This window comes from Lutra lutra, chromosome 4, assembly GCF_902655055.1.
Source record: "Lutra lutra chromosome 4, mLutLut1.2, whole genome shotgun sequence".
NCBI lineage: Eukaryota > Metazoa > Chordata > Mammalia > Carnivora > Mustelidae > Lutra > Lutra lutra.
Genome location: NC_062281.1, coordinates 89,020,663 through 89,040,632, shown reverse-complemented (window position 1 = coordinate 89,040,632; position 19,970 = coordinate 89,020,663).

The window sequence follows — 19,970 nt, the reverse complement described above, 5'->3', positions numbered from 1 at the left end:
TCCCCTTGCCTCAAATGACCAGCCCTGCTGGTGGTAGAATCCTCTTTATTATTTTTTAAGATTTTGTTTTTCTTTTTAACCTGAAGAGTGTGTGTGTGTGTGTGTGTGTGTGTGTGTGTGTGTGTGTGTGTGTGTGCCATTAGCCAACATACAGTACATCATTAGTTTTTTTATGTGGCATTCAACAATTCATTAGTTGTGTATAACACCCAGTGCTCATCACAGCACATGCCCTCCTTAATACCCATCCCCTGGCTACCCCGTCCCCATACCCTCTTGCTTCTATAACCCTTGATTTTTTTTTTCTCAGAGTGTAGAGTCTCTCATGGTTTGTCTCTCTCTCTCTTATTTCTTCCCATTCAGTTTTCTCTCCATTCTCCTATGGTCCTCTGTGCTATTCCTTCTAGTCCACATATGACTGAAACCATATGATAATTGTCTTTCTCTGCTTGACTTATTTCACTTAGCATAATCCCCTTTAGTTCCATCCATGTTAATGCAAATGTAGGTATTCATCCTTTCTGATGGCTGAGTAATATTCCTTAAGATTCATTTTCAGCTTCTGATTCTCCATGAAAACTTTCCTGACTCCTCAAGGCAAAATGAGTCATTTCTTCCCCATATTGAATCTGCTTCTATTATGACACTAATCACCTTAAATATGAGCTCCTTGAGATGAAAACTTGTCTTATACCTTCTGCATCCTACTATTGCCCTGTTCCCTTAGAACCTTGGAATCTTCTGTGCAGCCTAAAAATATCTCCTTCCTCAAACATTCCTCTTATGACATGGTTTAAAATCCTACTAATTTCCTTTTTAAATGCATTTCAGCTTATCATTATCTTTCTTAAAATGTGCCATCCTTAACTAAATTCAATTCAAAATGTGTACTCTAGCTACATAAGAAAAGCCATTACTTCCCTTATAAATTAGAGTTCTATTCATCCTAAGATTTATCTTTTTATTGGCAATTACATAACAATAAGAAGTCATTCTGAGTTGACTTGTGAGGGACTACTGGTCAACCAGTTCAGCCTTATCCTATACTTGTGTTCTTGGTTTTTTTGGACTCAAGGAAAGAACTTTACATTTGCCCCTTTAACCTTCTTGTTTTATTCAGTTCACTGTAATATAGCCTGCTAAGATAATATTTTTTTGGAAACTGTTCTGACTTGAAGATGTTTATCATCTTTTTCAGCTTCCTGTCATCAGCAAATTTGATGAATCTGTTTTAGAAATTAACATCCAAATAACTAATAAAAATGTTAACTAGAATAGGATGTGGATAGAATGCTACCATGGTACATAAGCTTCCTTAAGACAGATGCTATTTCATCAGTAATAACCTTTAATCTTGGCAATTATATGATTGTTTATACTTCCAAGATTCCTCTAACTTGTCCACACAGATATTTCAAGAGATCTTGTCAAATGCCCTTTTGAAGTTCAATGACATAACTTTTCAGCACAATAGAATAATTACAATGTACATTTAAATTAGGAATGAAATAATTTTATTGAGTTTAAATGAAATAAATAAAGAACATGGCTTTTATAAAAAATATGACTAAGAAAGTAGTATCAGAAACTCACAAGTATAATTCTTGCAAGATAGAACTTTTAGAAGAAGCTGAAAGAGAAATTGGGATAATAAATGGAAATATAAATGGCTATAGATGTGACCATCAGAATAAATTTTTTAAATGGGAATTATATTCAACTAATGAAACATTGAACATTATGTCAAGCACTGGATATGGTACATAAACAATGAATCTGAAAAAATTAAATTAAATTAAAAAAATAAAAAATAAAATAAAATGCTACCCCCCCAAACAACAACAACAACAACAACAACAACAAAACTAATGATGTACTATACCTTGGTTAATTGAATTTAAATAAAAAAATAAAAATGGTAATACAGAAAATAAAAGGAACAGATCAAGGGAAGGAACTCAACCAGAGTTTTGTTACATATCTTCCTTATTTAGGCATTGAAATAGCCCTATGAAATAGATTTAAAGGCTTAAAGAGGTAGGGGACTTGCCTATGGTCTCATAGCCAGAAGTGGAAGTGGAATTTGAACCCAGATCTCTCTGACACTAGTTTTTACTATACTAGGTTGTAAGTTAAATTAGTATGCCCTTTAGGGAGAATCTAGAAGGATAATACCTAAGGTTGGTGTCTCTGGAGAGAACAATTCAGAATAGGTTCAGAGGATGGATCTCGGACTTAGGGAGGGATTTTTCTTCTTCAGTGAATAAGAATGCTAAGCCTTAAATGCTAGCCTAACCTTAAAGTACAAGTTAAGTTGGAAACAGCAGGAAGGGCTGAGATGCATTCCAGGTCCAGGACTGAAGGAATGACCCTTCAAGCTAGGGGAAGGACATGATCAATAAATTCACCACTGGAGCTGAGGCTTGGGTTTGAGACAGGTGGTTAATCACTGCAAGATGAAGTTGGTGAGAAAGCTGGTTGTGTTGGAACCAGTCTTGGGAAAACATTCGACAGATGAAATGTGGGGACTAAGCTGGTCACAAAGGTGACTTATAAGTTTATAATCTTATTGCTACTCATATAAATGAGGAAATCAAGGGCTACAGCATTAACTAACTTGCCCAAGGTTACATATTCAATGTGTGGTTTTGATACAGAATTTGAACCTAGGCCATCTGGCTCCAGAGCCCACTTTCACCACTGATGCTCTGTTGTCTCTTCAAATGTCACCTCCTGTGAAACTTTCTCAGACTCCCCATCTGGTTTTCCATAGAGCTAAGTTATGCTTTCATTTTTATTCACCTTGCACCTTTAATTATCTCACATTATTTTTCATTTGCCCTTGTTTTTTTCTCATACAGATTGAGCTTCTCAAGAGCTTGATTGAAGCCCTTTATTCCACTTGCCTATCTACACCAGCACAGTGCCACCCAGTAGAGGCTTACTAGATAGATATAGATCACATAAGCAGCAGCCATCACCTCTGCCTTACTTAGGCAGAACAGCATTTTATAGGAAGGATATCTAGGTGTTTATAGAATCATTTACAGGACTAAAGACTATGTTAAGAAAACAGGCAGGAAAATAAAGAAATTAGGCAACAGAAAAAGATACCTATTCAGAACCTGGTGTGTACAAAAAAAAAATCAGTTATTATAGGTAAGACACTTAGAATAGTGTTAATCACGTTATATGGGAGTGATAATGTTTAATGGGTCTTGAAGGGTATCAAGTTCATCAACTGGAGGGAGAAGGACCAGAATATACAAAAGGTCTGTATTGTTAAGGGAACTTCTAGAAGCTTGCTATAGCCAGGGGATAAGATATACTAAGGAGGGCAAAGCAGAGGTAAGGCATAGCAAAAGCAGAAATCACATTAGGGAGGGCCTTGTGAATCTTTATCAGAATAAAGTCCTTTCTTAGAATTTGTTCTAAGGGCAAAAGGGAACTGGTGATGGTTTCTACAAAGGGCAAGTGAGGTGCCCTGTACACACAGACTCTGTTTGATTGTGAGTTGCCCAAGATCAATTTAGTGACAAATGATTGGGGTTCCCTTCTGGGAATGGCAGGCAAAGCCAGAAGATTTTATGTGACTACTAAGCACTCTTGAGGACCCACGTGAAATATGCTGAAGTTTACAAACAAATCTTGACTACAGGTTTAGAAGAACATTTGAAGCCATGAGTGCTAGTGACCTTCAGAGTGTGAGTAGCTCCCTTGGAAAGTAGATCGTGGGCTTCATTTGAAAGAGGGGTCACGGTCATCTGATCCATGAATGTAAGAGCCTATAGCAACAGGGTGTGTCTGTGAATGGTCACACTGAAGAGTTCTGATGGCTGGCTTCTTTGGTGGCACATTTCCCACTGCATTGTGCTCCTGACACACAAAGCCTCAACATGGCTTTCCCGGCTATAAGTCAGGGGAAATGGTCCCAACATAACTTCTGGAGCCATCAGGAGGAATCTCTCATGAAAACAGACATAAATTCAAAGACACCATATAAATGCTTTCCAACAATGGCTGTGTGTGGGTGAGAGACTCTTTATGAGTTCTGCAAGCCTGAGACTTCCTTGTGAAGGTAGAGGGCATGGCCTGGAAAGGGGAAACTCTCACAGTAGGACACACATGTGTCAGGCTCTGAGATCAGCATCTGCCTTGGTCAAAGTCAAGAGCCAGTTGAAGGAAGCTCAAATGTTTTTAAAGAAACACACTTCTTTCCACTGTTTGGCAATAGTGGTCATTCCTGCTATGAACATTGGGGTACAGATGGCCCTTCTTTTCACTACCTCTGTATCTTTGGGGTAAATACCCAGTAGTGCAATTGAAGGGTCATAGGGAAGCTCTATTTTTAATTTCCTAAGGAATTTTCACACTGTTTTCCAAAGTGGCTGCACCAACTTGCATTTCTACCTTTCTCCACATCCTCTCTAACACTTGTTTTTTCCTGTCTTGTTAATTTTGGCCATTCTAACTGGTGTGAGCTGGAGTCTCAATGTGGTTTTGATTTGAATTTCCCTGATGGCTAGTGATGATGAACATTTTTTTTTTCACGTGTCTGTTAGCCATTTGTATGTCTTCATTGGAGAAGTGTTTGTTCATGTCTTCTACCCATTTTTTGACATGATTATCTATTTTGGGTGTTGAGTTTGAGGAGTTCTTTATAGATCCTGGATATCAGCCCTTTGTCTGTACTGTCATTTGCAAATATCTTCTCCCATTCCTTGGGTTGCATCTTTGCTTTGTTGACTGTTTCCTTTGCTGTGCAGAAGCTTTTGATCTTGTTGAAGTCCCCAAAGTTCATTTTTACTTTTGTTTCCTTTACCTTTGGAGACATGTCTTGAAAGAAGTTGCTGTGGCTGATGTTGAAGAGGTTACTATTCTCCTCTAGGATTTTGATGGACTCCTACCTCACGCTGAGGTCTTTCATGTATTTCGAGTTTATCTTTGTGTATGGTGTAAGAAAATGGTCAAGTATCATTCTTCTCTACATAGCTGTTCAGTTTTCCCAGCACCATTTATTGAAGAGACTGCCATTTTTCCACTGTATATTTTTTCCTGCTTTGTCAAAGATTATTTGACTATAGAATTGAGGGTTCATATCTGGACTCCCTACTCTGTTCCATTGGTCTATGTGTCTGTTTTTGTGACAGTACCATGCTGTCTTGATGATCACAGCTTTGTAGTATGGCTTGAAATCAGATAACATGATGCTCTCAGCTTTGTTTTTCTTTTTCAACATTTCCTTAGCAATTCAGGGTCTTTTCTGGTTCCATACAAATTTTAGGATTGTTTTTTCCAGCACTTTGAAAAATGCCAGGGGAATTTTGATCAGGATGGCATTGAAAGTATAGATTGGTCTAGGCAGTATAGATATTTTAACAATATTTATTCTTCTGATCCATGAACATGGAAAGCTCTTCCATATTTTTGTGTCTTCTTCAATTTCTTTCATGAGTTATGCTGAGTGAAATAAGTCAAGCAGAGAAAGTCAGTTATCATCTGGTTTCACTTACTTGTGGAGCATAAAGAATAACATGGAGGACATTAGGAGAAAAATAGGAAAAGTGATTTGGGGGGAATCAGAGGGGAGACAAACCATGAGAGACTGTGGACTCTGAGAAACACACTGAGGGTTTTGGAAGGGAGGGGGTGGGGGGATGGATGAGCCTGGTGGTGGGTATTTAGGAGGGTACGTATTGCATAGAGCACTGGGTTTGTTTCATAAACAGTGAATCTTGGAACGTTGAAAAAATAAAATAAAAATAAAAAAAGACTTAGTAAAAAATAAAATAGACTTCTTTTTGTTAATTATGGGATATATACCTGTATATATCTATATATATTAAACCAGGCTCTTAAATACAGAGAGCAAACTTGTGGTTGCAGTGGGGAAGAGGGAGTGGAGATGGGAAAAGTAGATAAATGGGATGGAGAGGTACAAACTTCCAGTTACAAAATGAAGAAGTCATGGAGATAAAAATAGTCCAGGAAATTAAGTCAATAATATTGTAGTAACATTGCATGGTGACAGATGGTCACCACTTACTGTGGTGAGCACTGGCTAATGTAGAGAATTGTTGAATCACTATGTTATACCCCTAATATAAATAAATTATATATATATATATAAATATAAATTAAAAATTAACATAATAAACTAATATAACATTGTATGGTAATTATACTTGAATTAAAAAAAAAACTGGAAAAGCTTGGCATTGACAAATTTTATTATTAGTTCCTAGGGGAGAAGTGAAGGTTGTCATTCTGTGTGAGGGAGATGAGAGATACCTCCATTTGGTGGATGGTCAAATTCCCCTATGAAGGTGTGTGGGTTTAGAACTTGTGGCATGCCACTGAACTGGATAAGCTGACTGATTTCAATAGATGCCAAAAATCACAGCAGAGCCACCTGCAGGCCCCACATCCACCTAGATGAGGTTCTTATGTAAGTTTGTAGAGCAATCAGCAGCTTATTCAGATGACAAAACTCTAGAGGGGAGGCAGAGGCCAGAACCAGCTAAGTGACAAAGACTAGGTCATAACTGGAAAAAACACAAACCTGTAGTTTACTTCAGATTAGTGCACCACTGCTAAATTTCAGGAAAAACAATACCTTGTGTTGTGTTAAAGTATGATTTAATCTTTCACTGATTTGGGTAAGGAGGTATAATTAAATTTACAACACCCATTCATAACATAAACACTTCAACCATTGGTATGACTACTGATCTTATCACAAAATAGATGGTAATTAGAGCATTGAGTTCTTGGTTGGTGTATCATGGAAGAGAAGTGGACTTCAGTCCTCTGTTTTATTAGGGCAAATATGTGTTTGTTGTGAGTGCCAGGTGGTGGCAAAGATGCTTTTTGAAATGACAGAGGATGTTTTGGGAGGGGAGAGGTTGCAGTCAAAGGTGAGTAGAGTTTCTTTACAAACACATCTCTCTGCACAAGAGATTGAGGCTCAAACAGCTGTCCTCAGTATTGGTGATGGCTGTGGAAAAACCATCTGGAATCATACCAATACTAAGGTTCATTTAGGGAGCCCACAAGCAGAGGGCATGGATTTCTGCATTTTGAGCTGATTCCTTGGTTATTTCAATAAACTTTCCATTTTATCTATTATCTTCACGTTAGCTCCTTGATGGAGAAACTTGGTCTGATTCATTTTATAATATGGCCAGGACAAAATTGGTGCTTAGTAAATTCATAGTAACATACAAATTTATAGTAGCATAGCATTCTATTTTTACTATTAGTGATAATTTAGATTTGGGATAAGGTTAAAAGATACAGTGGATTTCAGCCTATTTATAAGAATTTTCCTCTGGGGTTGGTGACTTTCCCTTGGGAAAAAAATAGTAACCAAATAAGGAATATATAATTCTTGGGATGAAATGTATCACAAAAAAAGTTTGATTTTTCTAGTCAATGTGGACCAAAATGTTTGTTAAATGTGCTTCTCTAAGTCAGATGCCATATTTGAGGCATTAAGGATTGACTATGCCTTCACCACCACATACACTCTCCATTCCTCTGCCTCAGTCGTAGGGAAAATAGCCAATTAGAGATCCACTTCCTAACCTCTTCTTAGGTACAACCTAATAATCTTGAGAGACAAAAACTGATTTTGTCCTAATAGATCAGGGACTTGAGAGACAGAGGAGAGTGTTGATGTTGCCTGGGTACATTGAGAGTAATACTAAGATATTCAGCCCTAATCCTTAGGTTTTCTTGAGATGGAAATGGCCACAACTGAGCCATGGTCCAGAGCAGCTGCTAAAAGCCACAATTATTTTCAAAGAAAGAAAGCCCAGCCCCTGAGAATCTTCTATACTAGGCCATGGTCAGGCTGATTAGGACCATTTGTATCTTCTCTTCCTTCTTCAAATGGTCTTTGCTTTCTAAATGGTTGGTCTTAAAGAATGCTTCATTCTTTAGTTTTTAACATTTTTTGAGTGCTGACCCTGCCATGTGCCAGGTATACATATACACTTATATGTAAAGATTTATCTATCCTCACAACTACTAACTATGAGGAAATATCACTATTTTCTCCACTTTATGGGTAATATAAGTATTATAGGTACACCTGTATCGAGGGCACACTTCTTGTAAAGTGTGCAGCTGACGTTTGACCCTACTGACATGGGATGCTCTAAATAACTGAAAATAGTCCATGGAATCTATTCTGCAACCATACATGTTTGCCTAATGTATATATTTATATACATATATATAATTTTATACAATTATAACTTATGCTTTTCATATAGAAGTATAATTTATGTCTTACATATGTATAATTTATAGATATACTTTGCATATGTTTGCACATATCAGTATAGACATATATTTTCCTATAGATATTTATATAGTAATTTGCATATAGAAGTTCCATAAGGGATTAAATAACAATGTTTATCTTTGGGCAAGAATATTATTGGTGTTTTTTGTACTTGTATCTTTGCTTGTGTTTTTGTTTTCTTTTGTTTTCCCTGTTAATTAATTAACTTATTGTTTTAAGATTTTATTTATTTATTTGACAGAGAGATCACAAGTAGACAGAGAGGCAGGCAGAGATAGAGGGGGAAGCAGGCTCCCCACTGAGCAGAGTCTGACACGGGGCTCAATCCCAGGACCCTGAGTTCATGACCTGAGCTGAAGGCAGAGGCTTAACCCACTGAGCCGTGTTTTTTTTTTTTTTTATGATTTCTCCATGATAAACATATAATGGCTTGTAACTAAATTTTCTTAATTTAAAAAAGGATTTTTTACTTTATTTAGGACATTCCAAAACATTCTTGGACTGAACTCATGACAGCTCTGTATAAGATTATACAAAACACAGGCAAACCCCTGGGTCCAGAGAAGTACCTGGCTGGCTGGTTACCATAACTGGTTTGTTTTCTTTTCTAGACAGGAGAGTGGAGAGTTCCCATGGTATGCATTACTGTATTGTTCCCAGGACAATTTGGCCCCCTTTTGTTATTTTTTGTGATGTTAGCCCTTTCCAGAAAATCCCAGATAAACTAGAATGAGTGTTCCCTCCACATTTCACCCTGAGCCATGGCCTCAGCTGCCCTGCCAGCACCATGGAATGGGGAGTCTCTTCCCCTGGAGATCTGCTTAGTGTTGTAAGAAGAAGTTTCAGGGAACACTTCCAGCCATGGTAGGAGGTGGTGCTTCTTTGAGAGTTTCACCTTATCTGTTTCAACAGGCCCACCCTAATCCTCAACCCCTCCATAAGAACTGGGCTTTGAGAATCTGCAAACATCTTGATAATCAGGCAAAGCCATCTGATTACTTTAGTTTCTTAATTTTCTCCTTCTGTGACATGGAAATATGTCAGAATAGGAGGCTCCCCTTCCACCCCAAACTCTGCCACTTCTCAGGGATGTGAAGGGAACCACCATTCATTACTTATAACTCATGCATAAATGGGGAGCATTGAGGATGTTCCACACAACTCAATGGTCTACATCCATCCTGGAAGATGAATTCCATGTTCCTATGAGTGGCCAGGACAAGGGCAGGCCACTGCCTTGGTCTCAGGACCCCCAGCAGAAGTGTACAGATTGGTGTTTCCTGCCTTAAGGGGAGAATATCTACCTTCCTGCCAGTCCACAAGGACTGGTCCAGAAATGTACTTTCATAGGTGAGGTAATTAGGCATCCACAGGACTTTGCCTGTGCAGTGGAGCCAAAGCCCTTCTGAGAAGCTCCTTTAGAGGCATTAGTCTTCACCACCATCAGGGGGAAGCAGTGCAACATGCCTGCCCTCAGTGTGAAAGCAAAGTACTGGTGGAAGAAGCTGTCTGGGCATAGTATTAGAAGTCCTACCCAACTTTTGTAGCAACATGGATGGGACTGGAAGAGATTATGCTGAGTGAAATAAGTCAAGCAGAGAGAATCAATTATCATTTGATTTCACTTATTTGTGGAGCATAACGAATAGCATGGAGGACAAGGGGAGATGGAGAGGAGAATGGAGTTGAGGGAAATTGGAAGGGGAAGTGAACCTTGAGAGACTATGGACTCTGAAAAACAATCTGAGGGTTTTGAAGGGGCAGGGGTGGGAGGTTGGGGGAATCAGGTGGTGGGTATTAGAGAGGGCACGGATTGCATGGAGCACTGGGTGTGGTGCAAAAACAATGAATACTGTTAAGCTGAAAAGAAAAAAAAAAGAAGTCCTAGCAACAGCAATCAGGTGACAAAGAGAAATAAAAGGTATCCAATTTGGCAATGAAGAAGTCAAACTCTCTCTCTTCGCAGATGACATGATTCTTTATATGGAAAACCCAAAAGACTCCACCCCCAAACTACTAGAACTCATACAGCAATTCAGCAACGTGGCAGGATACAAAGTCAATGTACAGAAATCAGTGGATTTCTTATACACTAACAATGAAAATACAGAAAGGGAAATTAGAGAATAGATTCCATTTACTATAGCACCAAGAACCATGAGATACCTGGGAATAAACCTAACCAGAGAGGTAAAGGATCTGTACTTAAGGAATGACAGAACACTCATGAAAGAAATTGAAAAAGACACAAAAAGATGGAAGACCATTCCATGCTCTTGGATCAGAAGAATAAATATTGTTAAAACGTCTATACTGCCTAGAGCAACCTCTACTTTTTTTTTAATTTTTAAAGATTTATTTTTATTTATTTATTTGACAGACAGAGATCACAAGCAGGCAGAGAGACAGGCAGAGAGAGAGGAGGAAGCAGGCTCCCTGCTGAGCAGAGAGCCCGATGCGGGGCTCAATCCCAGGACCCTGAGATCATGACCCGAGCCGAAGGCAGCGGCTTAACCCACTGAGCCACCCAGGCGCCCCAGAGCAACCTATACTTTTAATGCCATTCCGATCAAAATTCCACCGGTATTTTTCAAAGAGCTGGAGCAAATAATCTTAAAAAAGGATCTGTACTGGAGGAACTACAGAACACTCATGAAAGAAATTAAAGAAGACACAAAAAGATGGAAGACCATTCCATGCTCTTGGATCTGAAGAATAAACATTGTTAAAATGTCTATACTGCTGGGGCACCTGGGTGGCTCAGTGGGTTAAAGCCTCTGCCTTCGGCTCAGGTCATGATCCCAGGGTCCTGGGATCGAGCCCCACATCGGGCTCTCTGCTCAGCAGGGAGTCTGCTTCCCTTCCTCTCTCTGCCTGCCTCTCTGCCTACCTATGATCTCTGTCTGTCAAATAAATAAATAAAATCTTTAAAAAAAATGTCTATACTGCCTAGAGCAATCTATACTTTTAATGCCATTCCAATCAAAATTCCACCGGTATTCTTCAAAGAGCTGGAGCAAATAATCCAAAAATTTGTATGGAACCAGAAGAGACCCCGAATCGCTAAGGAAATGTTGAAAAACAAAAATAAACCTGGGGGCATCACGTTACCTGATTTCAAGATTATTTATTTATTTACTTGACACAGAGAGAGATCACAAGCAAGCAGAGAGGCAGGCAGAGAGAGAGGGGAGGAAGCAGGCTCCCTGCAGAGCAGAGAGCCCGATGTGGGGCTAGATCCCAGGACCCTGGGACCATGACCTGAGCCGAAGGCAGAGGCTTTAACCCACTGAGCCACCCAGGTGCCCCACGTTACCTGATTTCAAGCTTTACTACAAAGCTGTGATCACCAAGACAGCATGGTACTGGCATAAAAACAGACACATAGACCAGTGGAACACAGTAGAGAGCCCAGATATGGACCCTCAACTCTATGGTCAGTTAATATTTGACAAAACAGGAAAAAATATACAGTGGAAAAAAGACAGTCTCTTCAATAAATGGTGCTGGGAAAACTGGACAGCTATATGTAAAAGAATGAAACTCGACCATTCTCTTACACCGTACACAAAGATAAACTCAAAATGGATAAAAGACCTGAATGTGAGACAGGAATCCATCAGAATCCTAGAGGAGAACATATGCAGTAATCTCTTTGATATCAGCCACAGCAACTTCTTTCGAGATATGTCTCCAAAGGCAAAGGAAACAAAAGCGGGACTGGAAGAGATTATGCTGAGTGAAATAAGTCAAGCAGAGAGAGTCAATTATCATATGGTCTCACTTATTTGTGGAACATAACAAATAGCATGGAGGACATGGGGAGTTAAGAGAAGGGAGTTGGGGGAAATTGGAAGGGGAGTTGAACAATGAGAGACTATGGACTCTGAAAAACAATCTGAACGGTTTGAAGAGGTGGGGGGGATGGGAGGTTGGGGGAACCAGGTGGTGGGTATTAGAGAGGGCACGGACTGCATGGAGCACTGGGTGTGGTACAAAAACAATGAATACTGTTATGCTGAAAATAAAAAAAAATTTTATGGAATCATAAGAGACCCGGAATTGCTAAGGAAATGTTGAAAAACAAAAATAAAACTGGCGGCATCACGTTACCTAATTTCAAGCTTTACTACAAAGCTGTGATCACCAAGACAGCATGATACTGGCATAAAAATAGACACATAGACCAGTGGAACAGAGTAGAGAGCCCAGATATGGACCCTCAACTCTATGGTCAAATAATCTTCGACAAACAGGAAAAAATATCCAGTGGTAAAAAGACAGTCTCTTCAATAAATGGTGCTGGGAAAACTGGACAACTATATGTGGAAGAATGAAACTCAACCACTCTCTTACACCGTACACAAAGATAAACTTGAAATGGATAAAAGACCTCAACATGAGACAGGACTCCATCAGAATCCTAGAGCAGAACATAGGCAGTAACCTCTTCGATATCAGCCACAGCAACTTCTTTCAAGACATGTCTCCAAAGGCAAAGGAAATAAAACTGAAAATGAACTTTTGGGACTTCATCAAGATCAAAAGCTTCTGCACAGCAAAGGAAACAGTCAACAAAACAAAGAGGCAACCCACGGAATGGGAGAAGATATTTACAAATGACAGTATAGACAAAAGGCTGATATCCAAGACCTATAAAGAACTCCTCAAACTCAACACACACAAAACAGATAATCATATCAAAAAATGGGCAGAAGACATGAACAGACACTTCTCCAATGAAGGCATACAAATGACTATCAGATACATGACAAAATGTTCATCATCGCTAGCCATCAGGGAGATTCAAATTAAAACCACATTAAGATATCACCTTACACCAGTTAGAATGGCCAAAATTAGCAAGACAGGAAACAACATGTGTTGGAGAGGATGTGGAGAGAGGGGAGCCCTCTTACACTGTTGGTGGGATGCAAGTTGGTGCAGCCACTTTGGAAAACAGTGTGGAGATTCCTCAAGAAATTAAAAAAATAGAGCTTCCCTATGACCCTGCAATTGCACTATTGGGTATTTACCCCAAAGATACAGATGTAGTGAAAAGAAGGGCCATCTGGTACCCCAATGTTCATAGCAGCAATGGCCACGGTCACCAAACTGTGGATGCCCTTCAACAGACAAATGGATAAGGAAGATGTGGTCTATATACACTATAGAGTATTATGACTCCATCAGAAAGGATGAATACCCGACTTTTGTAGCAACATGGATGGGACTGGAAGAGATTATGCTGAGTGAAGTAAGTCAAGCAGAGAGAGTCAATTATCATATGATTTCACTTATTTGTGGAGCATAACAAATAGCATGGAGGACATGGGGAGATGGAGAGGAGAATGGAGTTGAGGGAAATTGGAAGGGGAGGTGAACCATGAGAGACTATGGACCCTGAAAAACAACCCTAGGGTTTTGAAGGCGTGGGGGGTGGGAGGTTGGGGGTACCAGGTGTTGGGTATTAGAGAGGGCACGGATTGCATGGAGCACTGGGTGTGGTGCAAAAACAATGAATACTGTTACGCTGAAAAGAAATAAGAAAAAAAATTAAAAAAAAAAAAAGGGCTTTGGAGGGAGGCTTCAGCCTTGAGTATCCCTGAAAACCCATCCATTTTACACACTATAGGCAATGTGACTGGGCTTATGAACTTTGCAAGAGTCAACAAAATGTTTGAATCAAATAGATGTCTTTCTATAGGTATATATGTATGTTTCTTCCAAAATAAAATTGTGCAAAATTGAAATATATAAATGTTGAAAGGTCTAGAAAGAAAATTTCATGAACCTCATTCATTGTGAAATCTAGTTTTTAGAAAAAGATCCCAACTGTTAAGCAATATCTATCTATCTATCTATCTATCTATCTATCTATCTATCTATCTATCATCTATCATCTATCTATATCTATCTATCTACCTATCTATTTATCATTTATCTATTTATTTTCAGTGTTCCAGAATTCATTGTTTATGCACCACACCCAGTGCTCCATTTAGTACGTGCCCTCCATAATACCCATCAGCAGTCTTACCCAATCTCCCACCTCCCTCCCCTCCAAAACTCTGTTTGTTTCTCAGAGTCCACAGTCTCTCATGGTTCATCTCCCCCTCCAATTTCCCCCAACTCACTTCTCCTCTCCATCTCCCCATGTCCTCAGTGTTACTCCCTATTCTCCACAAGTAAGCAAAACCATATGATAATTGACTCTCTCTGCTTGACTTATTTCACTCACCATAATCTCTTCCAGTCCCGTCCATGTTGCTACAAAAGTTGGGTATTCATCCTTTCTGATGGAGGCATAACACTCCATAGTGTATATGGACCACATCTTCCTTATCCATTCGTCTGTTGAAGGGCATCTTGGTTCTTTCCACAGTTTGGCGACCGTGGCAATTTCTGCTATAAACATTGGGGTACAGATGGTCCTTCTTTTCACTACATCTGTATCTTTGGGGTAAATACCCAATAGTGCAATAGCAGGGTCATAGTGCAGCTCTATTTTTAATTTTTTGAGGAATCTTTGCACTGTTTTTCCAAAGTGGCTCTACCAACTTGCATTCCCACCAATAGTGTAAGAGGGTTCCTCTTTCTCTCCATCCTCTCCAGCACATGTTGTTTACTGTCTTGTTAATTTTGGCCATTCTAACTGGTGTAAGGTGGTATCTCAATGTGGTTTGACTTGAATTTCCCTGATGGCTATTGATGATGAACATTTTTTCATGTACCTGTTAACCATTTCTATGTCTTCTTTGGAGAAGTGTCTTTTCATGTCTTCTGCCCATTTTTTGATATGATTATTTGTTTTGTGTGTGTTGAGTTTGAGGAGTTTTTTACAGATCTTGGATATTAGCCCTTTGTCTGTAGTGCCATTTGCAAATATCTTCTTCTATTCCGTGGGTTGTGTCTTTGTTTTGTTGACTGTTTCTTTGCTGTGCAGAAGCCTTTTATCTTGATGAAGTCCTGATAGTTAATTTTTGCTTCTGTTTCCCTTGCATTTGAAGATATGTCTAGTAAGAAGTTGCTGTAGCCAAGGTTAAGAGGTTGCTGCCCGTGTTCTCCTCTAGGATTTTGATGGATCCTCTCTCAAATTGAGGTCTTTCATGCATTTTGAGTTTATCTTTGTGTATGGTGTAAGGAAGAGATCCAGTTTCATTTTTCTGCATGTGACTGTCCAGTTTTCCCCACAATTTTTGTTGAATAGGCTCCTTTTTTCCATTGGACATTCTTTCCTGCTTTGTTGAAGATTAGTTGACTATAGAGTTGAAGGTCCATTTCTGGGTTTTCTATTCTGTTCCACTGATTTATGTGTCTGTTTTTATGCCAGTACCATACTGTCATCTTGATGATTATAGATTTGTAATATAGCTTGAAGTCCAGATTTGCGAGGCCTCCAGTTTTGGTTTTCTTTTTTGACTTTCCTCTGGCTATTTGGGTCTTTTCTGGTTCCATACAAATTTTAGGATTACTTGTTTCAGCTGTGTGAAAATGTCAATGGTATTTTGATAGGGATTGAATTGTAAGTGTAGTTGCTCTGGGTAGCATGGACATTTTAACAATATTTATTCTTCCAATCTATGAGCATGGAATGTTTTCCCATTTCTTTGTGTCTTCCTCAATTTCTTTCATAAGTGTTCTATTGTTTTTAGAGTACAGATCCTTAACTTCTATAGTTAGGTTTATTCCTAGGTATCTTATGGTATTTGTTGTTTTGGAAATGGGATTAATTCCTTAAATTTTCTATCTTTATCTCATTGTTAGTGTATGGAAATGCAACTGATTTCTGTGCATTGATTTTGTATCCTACCACGTTCCTGAATTGCTGTATAAGTTCTAATAATTTGGGGGTGGAGTTTTTTGGGTTTTCCTTATAAATTATCATGTCATCTGGGAAGAGTGAGAGTTTGACTTCTTTGCCAATTCGAATGCCCTTTATTTCTTTTTCTTATCTGATTGTTGAGGCTAGGACATCTAGTACTACAATGAACAGCAGTGGTGAGAATGGGCATCCCTGTCATTTTCCTGACTTAGGGGGAAAGCTCTCAGTTATTCCCCATTGAGAATGATATTTGCTGTGGGCTTTACATAGATGACTTCTATGATATTGGGATATATTCCCTCTATCTCTACATGGTGGAGGATTTTTATCAAGAAAGGATGCTGTATTTTGTCAAATACTTTATTTGCATCAATTAAGAAGATCATATGGTTCTTGTCTTTTCTTTCATTAATGTGATCTGTCACATTGATTGATTTGCAAATGTTGAACCACCCTTACATCCCAAGGAATAAATCCCACTTGGTCGTCGTGAATAATCCTTTTAATGTGCTGTTGGATCCTATTAGCAGGATCTTACTGAATATTTTGGAATCCATGTTCATCAGAGATATTGGTCTGTAATTCTCCTTTTTGATAAGGACTTTACCTGGTTTTGGGACCAGGGTAATGTTGGCCTTATAGAAGGAATTTAGAGTTTTTCTTTCTGTTTCTATTTTTTGAAACAGCTTCAGTAGAATAGGAATTATTTCTTCAAATGTTTGGTAGAATTCCCCTGGGAAGACATCTGGCCCCGGACTTCTGTTTTTAGGAGATCTTTGATTACTCCTTCAATTTCATTTCTGGTTATTGGTCTGTTCAGATGGTCTATTTCTTCTTTTTTCATGTCTTGGTAGTTTGTAAGTTTCCAGGAAGGCATACATTCCTTCCAGGTTGTTTAACCTGTGGGCATATGGTTGCTGGTAATAATTTCTAATAGTTGTTTCTATTTCCTTGGTATTAGTTGCGATCTCTCCCCTTTCATTCATGATTTTATTACTTTGGGTCCTTTCTTTTTTCTTTTTAATACATTTGATGAGTGGTTTATCAATCTTATTAATTCTTTCAAAGAACTAGCTCCTTGTTTCATTGATCTGTTCTACTGTTTTTCTGCTTTCTATTTCATTTTTCTCTGCTCTAATCTTTTTCCCCAAAGATACAGATGTAGTGAAAAGAAGGGCCACCTGCACCCCATTGTTCATAGCATTGTTCACAATAGCCAAACTGTGGAAGGAGCTGAGATGCCCTTCAACAGATGAATAGATAAAGATGATATGGTCCATATTTACAATGGAATATTATTCAGCCATCAAAAAAAGATGAATCACCACCATTTGCGTCAACATGGAATGAACTGGAGAGGATTATGCTAAGTGAAGTAAGTCAAGCAGAGAAAGAAAATTATCATATGGTTTCTTTCATATGTGGAACATAAAGAATAGCATGGAGGCCACAGGGAAAGGGAGGAAAATTTGAAGATGGAGAAATCAGAGAAGGAGATGAACCATCAAAGACTATGGACCCTAGGAAATGAACTGAGGGTCTCAGAAGGAAGACAGGTGAAGGAAGGGGTAACAGGTAATGGATATTAAGGGGGGGTACATGTTGTTATGTGCACTGGGTGTTACATGTAATTAATGAATCATTGAACACTACATCAAAAACTAATGGTATACTATATAGTGGCTAATTGAACATAATAATAAAAAAAATAAAAAAATCTATTTTTTCTGATATAAGTATGGCTACTTTTTTGATGTCCATTAGCATGATAAATAGTTCTCCATCTCCTCACTTTCAATCTGTAGGTGTCTTTAGGTCTAAAATGAATCTTTTGTAGGCAACATATAGATGGGTCTTGTTTTTTTATTCGTTCTGATACCCTACATCTTTTGACTGGAACATGTAGTCCATTTACATTTAGAGTAATTATTGATAGATATGAATTTAGTGCCATTGTATTACCTGTAAAATTGATGTTCCTGGAGATTTTCTCTATTCCTTTCTAGTCTTTGTAGCTTTTGGTCTTTCTTTCACACTCAGTTTGTGTGTGTGTGTGTGTGTGTGTGTGTGTATGTGTGTGTGTGTGTGTGTGTGTGTGTGTGTGTGTGTGTATTCCTTGCAGACTGGTTTAGTCATCACAAACTCCTTTAGTTTTTATTATTTTGTTTGTTTGTTTGTTTGTTTTTTGTCTTGGAAACTCTTTTCCTGTCCTATTCTGGATGACAGCCTTACTGGATAAAGTATGCTTGGCTGCACATTTTTTCCATTCTGCATGTTTAATATATCATACCACTTTTTTTCTGGCTTGCCATGTTTCTGTGGCTAGGTCTGGTGCAAACCTAATCTTCCCTTGTAGGTTAAGGACTTTTGCTCTATTGTGGCTTTTAGGGTTCTTTCCTTATCTCTGTCTTACTAATTTTGCTACAATATATCTTGGTGTTGGCCTGCATTTGTTGATTTTGATGGGAGTTCTCTGTGTTTCCTGGATTTGGATGTCTGTTTCTTTCCCCAGAATAGGGGAGTTTTCAGCTATAATTTGCTTAAATAACCCCCTTCCCCTTTTTCCTCTCTTCTTCTGAAACTCCTATGATATGAATGCTATTACAGTTTATGGAGTCTGAGTTTCCTAAGTCTGCATTCGTGATCCAATATTTTTTTTCCTCTTCTTCTCAGCTTCATTATTTACCATAATTTTATCTTCTATATCCTTACTCATTCCTCTGCTCTTCCTATCCTTGTGGTCATTATACCAGTTGGTTTTGCATCTCAGTTATAACCATTTTATTTTATTTTATTTTATATTTTAATTTATTTTTTAGCATGGCTAATGTTTAGGTTTTTTAATAACTGTGGTAAGGGACTTCCTGGTGTCTTGTATGCTTTTCTGAAGCCCAGATAGTAATCTTATGACTGTTGTTTAAAATTCAGATCAAGCATATTACTTTTATCTGTTTAGATTAGATTCCTGGCTGTGACCTCTTCTTGTTCTTTCTTTTCGTTCTTTCTTTTGGAATCAATTCTGCCATCTTGGCATATCATCTAGGTCTCTGTCTTCAGTGTGTTAGGAAAGCCTGCTATGTTTGCTGCTCCTGAGAGTAATGGCTTTATGACGAAGAGGGCTTATACTGTTCAGGGCATGGCACTTCAGAAATTGTTTCTGGTATATGCTTTCTGCACTGCTGTTGTGTTTTAGCTGCTCTTTCCCTCAGGTCAGTCTTCTGCAGAATTTCTCTTTGCCTGCAGTGGGGAGTGTTTGAACCTTGTCCACTGTGTAATGAGTTTTAACTAGTTGTGTTTTGATCTGCTTGTTAAAAAAGGCTAGATCCTATTTACCCTAGAGCTGAAGCTTTGCAGAGCTCTATGGTCAGTAGAATTGTGTGTGTGTGTGTGTGTGTGTGTGTGTGTGTGTGTGTGTGTGTGTTGGTCTTCTGGGTTAGGGTTCTGCTGCCCTAATTCTCAGACAGTTTTGCCCTAGTGGAACTGCACCTGCAGGGCACAGTGGCATTGTGCTTGGTGTTAGTGGCTCCAGCCTCCACCAGGAGCACTGTATTTCTCACTGAAGTGGGTCAGTGGCATCAGCCCTCTCTCTTGTCCCCAGAGTGGGACATTTACATCTGCCACTATTCAGAAAGGCCCTCATAGAAAAGCAGACAATCTCCCCTCTTGTGTCCCTGGCTTCTGTCAGACCCCTGCCTTTGTCCTGTCTGTGTCCAGGTTGTCTGTCCACCTGGAAGCACAGTACTCCTGTGTTTTATCTCAGGAATACTGCCTAGGCTTCAAACTCTAAATTTTAGGGAGCTGGCAGGGCACAGGCTCATGCTGGTCCTCTGGGGG